The 11,346-nt window shown below is 37.2% G+C and overlaps 1 long non-coding RNA gene across 2 annotated transcripts in view; it reads right to left on the reverse strand.

Moving 5' to 3' along the window:
* LOC125156261 (uncharacterized) overlaps nt 1–11,107 on the reverse strand; it is a 31,480-nt gene extending 20,373 nt beyond the window's left edge. For both annotated transcript variants that reach the window (XR_007148513.1, XR_007148512.1), the window contains exon 1: nt 11,001–11,107. This is a non-coding gene — a long non-coding RNA (uncharacterized LOC125156261). The remainder of the gene's footprint in view (nt 1–11,000) is intronic.
* Between the last annotated feature and the right edge of the window lie 239 nt (nt 11,108–11,346).

Below are 11,346 nucleotides of genomic sequence, written 5' to 3' on the forward strand. Positions count from 1 at the left end.
GCATCCTAAATAAAGATCTTCCCTTCACCACATGCTGTTCTTATATCAGCCTCTCTCTCCTCTTCCCTGTCATTACTATTTCTTGAACGTAGGATTAAGTTTTCTCTTCTTTGTCTTACTCACTTCTTTATAAACCGAAGCCTGGCTTTTCCTGCCACCAGCCCATTGAATTGGATAGATGTGTCCGTTGCATCTGACAAGGTTCATTGCTCCCTTTGTCTTGACATGTTCCACTCTAGCTTTCCATTACACCACTCTGCCGGTCTGTCTTTAATCAGCTACACATCTCTGAGCACTCTTTCTTCGTCTTTTCCATGAATTTTGCTGTTACTGTTTACATCTTCAGTGTTGATGTTCCTCAAGTTTCTGCCATCAACTCACATTTCTTCCACTTTCTGCAGTTCCTTGAGCAAATCCACATACCGATGTTGACTGCCACCAGAAGTGGTAATACACTGTAGTAATCCTGGTGGTATTATGTCAGTAATGCTTCAGTTCTCTCTCTAGCTCTGAAGTGGTCCAGAATCTCCCGGTCACCTCTACCCCCTTGTCCTACAGGAACCTTATTTATTTATTTTATTTTTTATTTTAAGCTTATTTATTTTGAGGGGGGAGGGGCTGAGAGAGAATCCCTCCCTCTCTTATAAGTTATAAGAAGTATAACTACTTCTATTTCTTTAATGAAAGCCCTAGAATACTGCATTGGTCTCCCAGCCACTAAGACTACGTGCTCAAACTCATCCTTACACAATGGACAGAAGAATGTATCCAAATTTGATTCTGATCTTATGATATCCCCAACAAAACTTGCTGGTGGTTCCACATCATTTGGTCCATTTCTTTGTCCTCATCTTACATGACCATCTACCTCATGCTTTGCTCTCTTGCAATACTGAATTCATTGTAATCCCACTCACATGCTGTGCTGTTTATCCTGCCAATGTGGTTGCTCAAGCTGACCCCTCTTCTTGGAAAGTCCCTAGTCCCTTCACCTGGCCAACTCCTCCTAAGCCTTTAAGACTCTCCTTGAGAGTAACTTCTCCCAAGAAGTCTTCCTTCCTTATTCCTACTCATGCCTCTAAATGTGTTAGCTGTCTCTCTAATTTCACAGTAACCTTTATATGTCTTTAAATTTTTGTCATTTTGTGTTGCAATTGCTTATTTATGTTTGTCATTGAGTGAACACACCATACTTTGTGTATTTGTTGTTAACTCCAGCACTCAATTTTGTTCTTATCATACAACAAGCACAAGATAACTAACTTTATTCAGTTATGGCTTAACTTGGGCCTTAAATTATGAGTGGGATCTAAATAATTGAAAATAAAAGAGGAAATACAATGGAAGGTAGACTTTGAACTAAGATTCAGACACAAAAATGTCCCAGGCATATTTCTGGAGTTAGTAAGGAGCATGTACCTAACTGGAGTGGGAAGCTTGTGTGTGTGTGTTGGGTGGGGGAGGTAGGTATCTCCTAGCAGGCTGGATGGATAGACTGGGGAAATTTTGGAAGTTCTGGCATGTATACATTTTGGACATTGTAGACAACACAGAGGAACTGTTTTTGAACGAAAGAACATAGTGAGAATGGTGTGTTAGGAAAAAACTTTCAACAATAGTGGGTTAATAGGTTAGGGCTGAGAGCAGGGTGAACACTTATAAAAAAATAATAGTTCTGGAATAAAATGATAATGATCCTGAGCTAGGACAGGGCAGTGAAAATAGTGGGGAAAGAGTACATGCCAAAATATTCAAATTACTATGGTGGCTAAATGGCAGATCCAAGGGAACATTGTGAGGCCAGGGATAATATGAAATTTTGTTTAATACTATATGCTCACTGCTTAGCACTGAGCTTGGCATATAGTAGGTGATGAAGAAATGTTTTTCAAGTAAAAGCATTAATGGATGAGTGATAATATAACCCTCTCACATACACGTACTGTATCTCTTCCTTGAGACAACAGCAGAGAATGTTTTCTTTTTTGTTTTGTTTTGGTTTTGTACCTTTACCAGCACCAATGCACTGGTTTGAGTAGAGTAAAGATGTAATGATTTGATTACAGTAATGGTCAGTAATGGTCTGTTTATAAGCAATGACAAAACGATGTGACTTTGTTGTCGTTTATGTCATTTTCATTCTCTCCCAGTTGCTTCCCCAGAGTCCCAGGCCTTAGGACAATTAATGCCACTGTTTTGAAATCAGCTTTAGAACTTTGATCTCAGGCTCTAAATATGCCCTTGTTGTAAACAAGCAACACATCTAAGAATAACCGTATCACCTGTTCATCTAAAGGGCTTCATGTGTGTTTAATTAATAATTGAAAACAAATGTCGCCATCGTCGCCTGAGTCTAGACAGGGGACAATTTTATCATCTACTTGTTTTTTCTGCTTGAAGGATATATAAAGCTTTCAAGAAGGTTATTAAGGATTCAGATAATTAAACTTGTATTTTTTGCACATTAACGACAATTTATACTTGAAAACAATTAGCATGAGTTACTTGTGTGTTCAAATAATCAATTTCACAGAAAAACCTTTATAATGTGCAAAGATATATGTTCAGGGATATTAACTGCAACACTTTGCAATACTGAAAGTCTAGAAATTACTTAAATACCCATCATAAATTATGGTACACATTCTAGGCAGAATTCTAAACGATGATTTTTTTTTTAATGGAGTAAATCTATATGTACTAATGTAAGAAAAATGTCTGAGGTACATTGTTACATGAAAAAAATTGCAGAAATATAGACCACAATACTTACTAGGAAAGCAATTCAAGTTAACAACACATACAGATCATGTGGCTATATGTGCAGACATGTACATATACACATTATACCACTAGTGAGACTAAAATTACCTGGAAAGATTCCTAAGAAAAAGGAGTTAATTCTGGACTTATTTCAAGTATTTTACAACATTTTTACAATGATCACATATTAATTAGCTTAGACAAGTTATTTCAGTATTTTCCAAGCTTTGTTGTGGCTTCTCCTCACATTTTAGCTCCTAGAAGTTAATATTAAAAATATATTATGAAACGTGGTGTCTGATTGGCTCAGTTGGTTGAGGGTCTGGCTCTTGATTTTGGCTCCGGTCATGATGTCACCATTCATGGGATAGATCCCGGCATTGGGCTCTACACTGACAGCAAGGAGTCTGATTGGGCTTCTTTCTCTCTCCCTCTCTCTCTCTGCCCTTCCCCTACTTATGCATGTACTCTCTTTCTCTCAAAATAAATAAACATTTAAAAATATATATATTTAGTATTATATATAATTATATATTATTATAACACATATATTATTATATATAATTATATGATGATATATATTATATATTATTATGTATTATGTTATTATAATTATATATTATTATGTATTATATATTATTATATATATTATGATTTTTGTCTGTTCTATCACATGCTTTTCTTCCTATTTCATGATCTTAATTTTGTTCCCTTATTTTCTGTATCATTAATGTTTAGTCTTTATTATATTTTCACTTCTACTATTTTTAGCTTATTCTGTTTTTTTATACCTTCTTTAAAAAAGGTTTGTTAACTGTTTTTTAAATTAGTTTCAAGCAATTGCAAAAAATGCTCACAATTTCCTTTTCAGAATCAGTTTGATTTCATCTAGCAAATTTTGATATGCAATATTCTCTTTACCATTAGTTCTAATATTTTCTAGGTTCCATCATAACTTGTTATTTGACTTACTAGTTATTCAGAAGTTTTAAGCTCTCTAAATATGTGAGTCTTTTAAAATTATCTCTTATTGGGGTGTCTGGGTGGCTCAGTGGGTTAAGCATCTGGTTCTTGATTTTGGCTCAGGTCATGATCTCATGGTATGTGAGATTGAGCCCCGCATCAGGCTCTGTGTTGACAGTGTGGACCCTGCTTGGGATTCTCTCTCTTCCACTCTCTTTGGCCCTCCCCAGCTTGCACGTGCTCTCTCTCTCTCAAAATAAATAAGTAAACTTGAAAAAAGTTCTCTCTTACTTATTTAAAATTTACTTGTATTGTAATCAGACAATATGGTATTATCTCAAATTTGTTTTCTTCTGTTTGGTGTCCATTTTGATAATATGGAAGTGCTTAAAATGTTCTTTTTTCAATTAGAACCTTAGTTTCTGAGATATTTTTATTTTTTTTTGATAGCATATATATTAACTCTGATAAATCCATAAATTCCTTTTATTACTAATACATTATCAAAATGCTTTCTAAACAGCCATTTCCAACAGCTTTTGACAGAAACAATGCCATTCTCTTTGATTGCCGAATGCGGGTGCTACGAACAAACTCTTACTTTCTAAACTCTTACTTTCTAAAATGATGAAATCATAAGACAGTTTTCCCCTTAGAAATGATTTTGTTTACTTATTCATTTTTATTTATTTGTTCTATAGTTCTATTTGCTGATAGAACTTCAAGAAGGTTATTTCCTCAGAATTTCCTTCCTGGTTAAAGCAAAGGAGAAGATGCTTTGCTGATGATTGGAACCATGGAAGGTTTTGAAGAAGAGGTTATGATCAGATCTGTGTTTACCAGAGATTAGTCTGGAAACCCTGAAGGATGCATGGGGAGGGATAAAGATAAAGTTTAAAGAACAGAACAGGAAGTTAACCAGTTAGGAGCTGTAAAGGATTTGAACTGAGAGAGTGTGGAGGGTGTTGGGTCCAACAATGCTGATTACTCAGGAGACAGTGAGACTACCAGCAAAGTAGAGGTATTAAAAATATTTTTGGAATAATTTGACATTATTGAGTTCAAAAAAGACATTCAAGTTGTCCTTATGGGAAAAATCCAAATGTTGTTGGACTTCCTTAGAGTATGTACTCTACGGATTTGTTTTAAATATTTGTTTAGTAGGAGTGTGGCTGTGCCATTATATTGTGCTTAGGGCTTCCAAAGATCCTAATGAGCAACGAAATCTGTTGCTTAGGCAAACTTAATGTATTGGTGCCATCACCTGAAGCAAAAAACAGAATAAAACAGATTTGGGGAGGTGGGGGACAGCTTTATTTGAGGATTTTAGAGGTTAAAGTGACAGGGGGCCTTCTAAGCAGTGATGTCCAGTAAAACTCAGCACCTAGGAGTTTCTAGTCAGAGACAAATAACCCTGACTAACATCTGGAGCATATTTACAAAGTACCTTCATGTGCATTATTGTTCATAAGCGACACATCTATGAAGCAGAAGGTAATGGTGAAAATGCAATGACAAACACACAAAAAAGCAGAGGCTTTTTCTCTTGATTGTTTAATTGCATTTTAAATGGTTTTGTTTTAACTTTTAGATTGCTGTGGATCAGCCAGTAGTTCAAAAAGATACCACTCAGTTTCCTAGTCACTTTTTTTATGAGAAGCATGCATTTCTAAGTTTTCTGGTTATGGTTCATTTTACAGTTGGAAATCACAGAAAAGGGCTTGACCATCTAACCCACAAAGCACTCAAATTGCACACTACCAGGCACATAGTAGTTATTCAACAAATACTGAATTCTAGCTGTGAAGCAACCATGGTTTTCATACTTCTATACATTAGCTTTCTAGGTCTTCCATGATGTCCATCATCATCAAAGATAAAACTCAATTTCTTAGCAGAATACTCAAGGTATACTTGATGTATACTCTAATACTCTAATGATATACTTTTTTTGGATCATTTCCAGATACAGACATATATTATTTTATTGTGCTTCATCCCCTTTTTTTAATTGCATTTTTTTTTTTTTTACAAATTCAAGTTTGGTGGCACCCTTGTGTAGTCAAGTTTATTGGCACCATTTTTCCAAGAAGCATTTGCTCACCTCCTGTCTCTCTATCACATTTTGGAAATTCTCACAATTTTTCAAACTTTTCTATTATTGTTATATTTGTTGTGGTGATCTGTGATCAGTGATCTTTGATGTCATTACTCTAATTGTCTGGGGGGGGGTACCACAACTGCACCCATATAAGATGCCAAACTTAATCAATAAATGTGTGTGTTCTGACTGCTCCACTGATGAAGCGTTCCCCCCTTTCACTCACTTCAGGCTTCCCTCTTCTCCCAGATACAGCGATATTGAAATTAGGCCCATGAATAACCGCAAAATGGCCTCAAAGTGTTCAAGTGAAGGGAAGAGTCACAGGTCTTTCACTTTAAATCAAAAGATACAAATGATTAAGCTCAGTGAGGAAAGCATATTGAAAGCAGAGACAGGCTGAATGCTAGGCTTCTCATGACAAACAACTAAATTGTGAATGCAAAGGAAAAGTTACTGAAGAAAATTAAAAGTGTTACTCAGTGAACACACAAACGACAAGAAAGCGAAACAGCCTTATTGTCGATATGGAGAAAGTTTGAGTGGTCTGGAAAGAAGATCAAGCCAGCCACAACACTTCCTTAAGCCAAAGCCTAACTAGAGCAAGGCCTAACTTCCTTTAAGTCTATGAAGGTGGGGGAGGTGAGGGAGCTGCAGAAAAAAAGGGTGAATCTAGCAGAGGTTGGTTCATGAGGTTTAAGGAAAGAAGCCATCTCCATAACATAAAAGTGCAAGGTGGAGCAGGAAGTGCCGATATGGAAGCTGCAGCAAGTTCTCCAGAAGATCTAGCTAAGATAATGAATGAGGGTGGCTACACTAAGCAGCAGGTTTTCAATGTAGATGAAAGAGCCATAGATTGGAAGAAGATGCCATCTTGGACTTTCATAGCTAGAGAGAAGTCAATGCCTGGCTTCAAAGCTTCAAAGGATGGGCTGACTCTTTTGTCAGGAGCTAATGCAGCTGATGACTTGAAGGTGAAACCAGTGCTCATTGACCATTTTGAAAATCCTAGGGCCCTTAAGAATTATGCTAAATCTACTCTGCCTGTGCTCTAGAAATGGAACAACAAAGACTGTACAGCAATACATCTGTTTACAACATGGCTTACTGAGTATTTTAAGTCTACTGTTGAGACCTACTGCTCAGAAAAAAAACATTCCTTTCAAAGTATTACTGATCCTGGTCATCCAAGAGCTCCAATGGAGATAGGCAATGATTAATGTTGTTTTTATGCCTGCTAACACAACATCCATTATGCAACCCATCAATCAAGGAATAATTTTGACTTTCACATCTCATGATTTAAGACCTACATTTCATAAGGCTATAGGTGCTGCAGATAGTAATTTCTCGGGTGGATCTCGGCAAAGTAAGTTGAAAACTTTCTGGAAAGTATTCTCCATTCTAGATGCCATTAAGAACGTCCATGACTCATAGGAAGGGGTCAAAAATATCAACATCAACAGCAGTTTGGAAGAAGTTGACTCTAACCCTCATGGATGACTTTTAGAGGTTAAAGACTTCAGTGGGAACCCCATGGAGAAGTGACTGTGGATGTGGGGGAAGTAGCAAAAGAACTAGAATCACAAGTATAATTACAAGTGTGAAGATGTGACTGAATTGATGCAATCTCTTGGTGGAGATACTATGAAAACTGTTGAAATGATACCAAAGGATTTAGAATATTATATAAACTTAGTGAATAAAGTGACAGAAGATTGATCCCCAATTTGAAAGAAGGTATACTATGAGCAAAACATTCTACTGTGAATAAAACGCTACCAACCAGCACCACTGGCTACAGAGAAAATATTCATGAAGAGTCAATCAGTGTGGCAAACTTCATTGTCTTATTTTAAGAAGTTGTCACACAAACCAAGAAACAGACCCTAAACTCTAGAGAACAAACTGATGGTTTTTGGAGGGGCAGGTTAAACAGGTGATGGGGATTAAGGCTAGCACTTGTTGTGATAAGCACCAGGTGTTATATCTAAGTGATAAATCACTAAATTTTATACCTGAAACTAATATTGCACCATATGTTGACTAGCTGGAATTTAAATAAAAGCTTGGAATACATTTATATATATATATATATATATATATATATATATATATGTATATAAAAGACAAGAAAAACAATTGCCACAAGCACCCCAACCTTCAGCAGCCACCATCCTCATCAGTCAGCAGCCATCAATGTCAAGCATGATCATTGAAAGCTCAGATGATGGTTAGCACTTTTAGCAATAAAGCATTTTTTAATTAAGGTACATACATTGTTTAGACATAATGCTTTGCACACTTAATAGACAGCAGTATGGTGTACACATAACTTTTACATGCATTGGGAATCCCAAAAATTCATTTGACTTGCTTTATTGTGATATTTGCTTTATTGCAGTGCTCTGGAGCTGAACCTCCAGAGTCTGTGAATTGTGCCTGCACTTGTCTCCTGTTCCTCCTTTTCCCCCAGATCTCTAGCCAGAGTACTAAGCATCTATACTATGTAATTTCAGATCTCCTTACCTTAACTTCTATTGCCTTCTTTGCCTTCCCCCTTCCCCTTACATTATGTCTTTAATCTCAATAATTTGCTAAAATTACTTTTTGTCTTTAAATACCTTTCTCAAATGTCTATGCTTTAGCCATTTCTAACCACCCTCATACTCAGAGCAGAAATAATAACTCCCTCCTTGGATTTCCTACGTAAATTGATTTATAAAGACATAAAACATTTATTACATGATATTATGGCTAGAGATCATTTTCTGCTAGACCTGAGTCTTTTTGAGAATAAGAACCATGTCGTATTTCTACCTTCCTCCCTTTCCCTTCGTGATAGAACCTAGCTGCTCATGGAATTGAATTAAGCATGTTTTCTATGTGGAGTCATTGGCCTCTGGATAGGAGAGGAGCTTTAAGCATAACTTTTTTTCCACTGGAGGCTCTTGTCTTCTAGTCCCTTTCTTGCCCTCCCCAACTCCCATCCTCTGTTTGGGGAGAAGGTGGAGTTAATTTGGTCAGAAGGAAATAGTGATGGAGTCAAATGTACCAACTTCCCAGACTGAGGTATCATGGCAATGCCCTCGAATGCCTTCTTCACTTGTGAGCACCAACTGTGGTACTGGTGAGAGGTGCAACTAAGATGGAGAGAAATGGATCCAGAGACTCCTCTTGAGTCATGAGTCTAAGCCAAGTGCTCAGCCCAGATGTCCAGGTTGCTTTGTGACAGGACATTGGGGGCTAGCCAACAAGAATTAGGGCAAATTGAATTGAGTTTGTCCTTACCTCTGAGTTCACGGCTCCTTGTGAGTCTCATATGGAACAAGGGGTGGAAACCAGAAGTAGAAGTTGGAAGTTCTAGGTCCCCTGATTCTAGTATCTTCTAATACCCTTAAAACAAACCCCAATTTCTAACTGCAAAGTATAGCACTTGCATTTTACGTCTTAAGATTAACACATTTAAAACTTCCTCTGTTCACTAACTCACCTTGGAAGACTCATTGGTTCAATCCCTAAGCCTGTTTAACCACAGAATCTTGTGGATTGGGGTGGTTAGATGGATACCAATTGGGATGCAGTTGATAATAATAAAATCATGTTCTTTAATGACTTTTTTATTTGTTTCCCTGGATTTTTTTCCTAATTTTAAACAAAGGGCACTTTAGTTTTGCTGGTGTTTACATAGCTTGTTTGTTGTTGTTGTTATTGTTGTTGTTGTTAGCAATATTTCACATCTTCTGTCATCTGCTGACTCTTACTTTCACTATGAGCTCATGAAGCCAGAAAGGTCTGGTTCTTACCTAAATCACCTCTAACATAAGGTGATCATTCTTCTCCAATACGCACATTTAAAGGGTGAAGTTATAGTTTTGTTCAACTTTGTATTGCTTGATCCGATCTAAAATTATCAACATTTTACGCAAGGTGCTACCTAATTTTGGTTGAGTACACACAAAAGAAAAGCGGGTCTTTCTCTTCAAAGCTGAAGCCATAGGCTATTCATGTGTTGCACTGAATCGCAATCCCTTTCCATGTTTCAAGTTAAAAATTTTAAGCAGCCACACGTTTGTCATTGTAATTGATACTATAATGCTGCCGTCCCTCAGCTCTTTCATCCTCAAATGTATATCGATATTCCCCTTACCTCACAAGGTTCTATATCTTTCATTGATACCCAGTAGTGGTGAACTGGGGGTGCTGTCCCTAACAGTCAAAGACTGCAGATCGCAGTAAATAGTAACTGCGCTTCTTTTTCACAGTGTGGAATAAGAACATTTGTTGTTCTTGTTATTGTTCTTGTTATTGTTATAAACACATTATTGTGTTTCCGAACAAAGTCCCTATTCCCCTGTAACCAAATCAAATGAGCTTGTGTTGGATTTTATTCACCCGAATTGTGGTTAATGCAGTCCTCAGCTCTGGCATTAGTTATGGCCTGTCCGGGACCGCTGAAGTGTCGGCTTTGTGATTTACCTGACTCAGTATGTGATCAAGCATCTCCATTATTGGAACAAAATGAAAACTTTCAAGATCATGGTCATGCAATAGAGGAAACAATTTTACCTCAGCACTAAAGCTCCAATGCTACACTAATCTACAGTAATTCTGTTATTGCATTTGGAAGCAATTCCTTCTATTCATTCAGAGATAACTGTTACAACATACAATAGGCCGCCTCCTGCCTTTTCCCCACAGTGAGCAAAATACGCTGTTCATCTCAAAGAAACCTAGCAGTAGTCGGCTGTAGTGTCTGTTTCTACGTGAATTAACGTGTGTTCGAAGACCGTTAGGAGGCTTGGCTTGTATTACAAGGTTACGGCGGAACATGCACTTGGGGTAGAGGACACTCAAGCAAAATACGCACGGGGAGGCAATTATCGCCTTCCCCAGATTTTTGTGAGAAATCTAATAACAAATTCTTTGGTTCCAGTAGTGGCACCACCTCCACTCTGGCTCAAGAACCGAGCTGCCCCAGTGGCTTCGCTATCCTTATGCCAAGGAAATGATTTGGTAAACAAACATTACACACTTGTGCTCCAGGTACTAGTATGGATTGGATTTATTGATTGTTCACTTGGTGTCTTAAGTTTAAATCTTGCTTGCAGATTTAAATCAATCACTCCTGGTAGAAGAACATTAATTTTGTTTAAGAAAATCAAATCCTTACCTTCCTTCACCTGCATTGTTGGCATTAACCTTTTTACATCAGAAAATGCTCCCTTCCATGTCTGTCTACAAATTGGCACAAAATGATAGCATATCCTTCCTGTCCACCTAGAGTGAGGGAAGGACAGAAGTTTAATAATTAACAACAAGTACGAGTGAGGGAAGGACAGAAGTTTAATAATTAACAACAAGTACAAGACATGTATTAATTTCACAGTACTTCTGCGGTTCTGCTATGGTCAAATTCTTCTGATTTTCTGTTTTATCAACCTTCTGTGACAAACCCCTTCTGGAAAGACTTCTTTTAAAACAAATTTTTGCCTTTCTCTCATAAAACAAAGCAGATC

The sequence above is a fragment of the Prionailurus viverrinus genome, chromosome F2, assembly GCF_022837055.1.
Source record: "Prionailurus viverrinus isolate Anna chromosome F2, UM_Priviv_1.0, whole genome shotgun sequence".
Classification (NCBI taxonomy): Eukaryota; Metazoa; Chordata; class Mammalia; order Carnivora; family Felidae; genus Prionailurus; species Prionailurus viverrinus.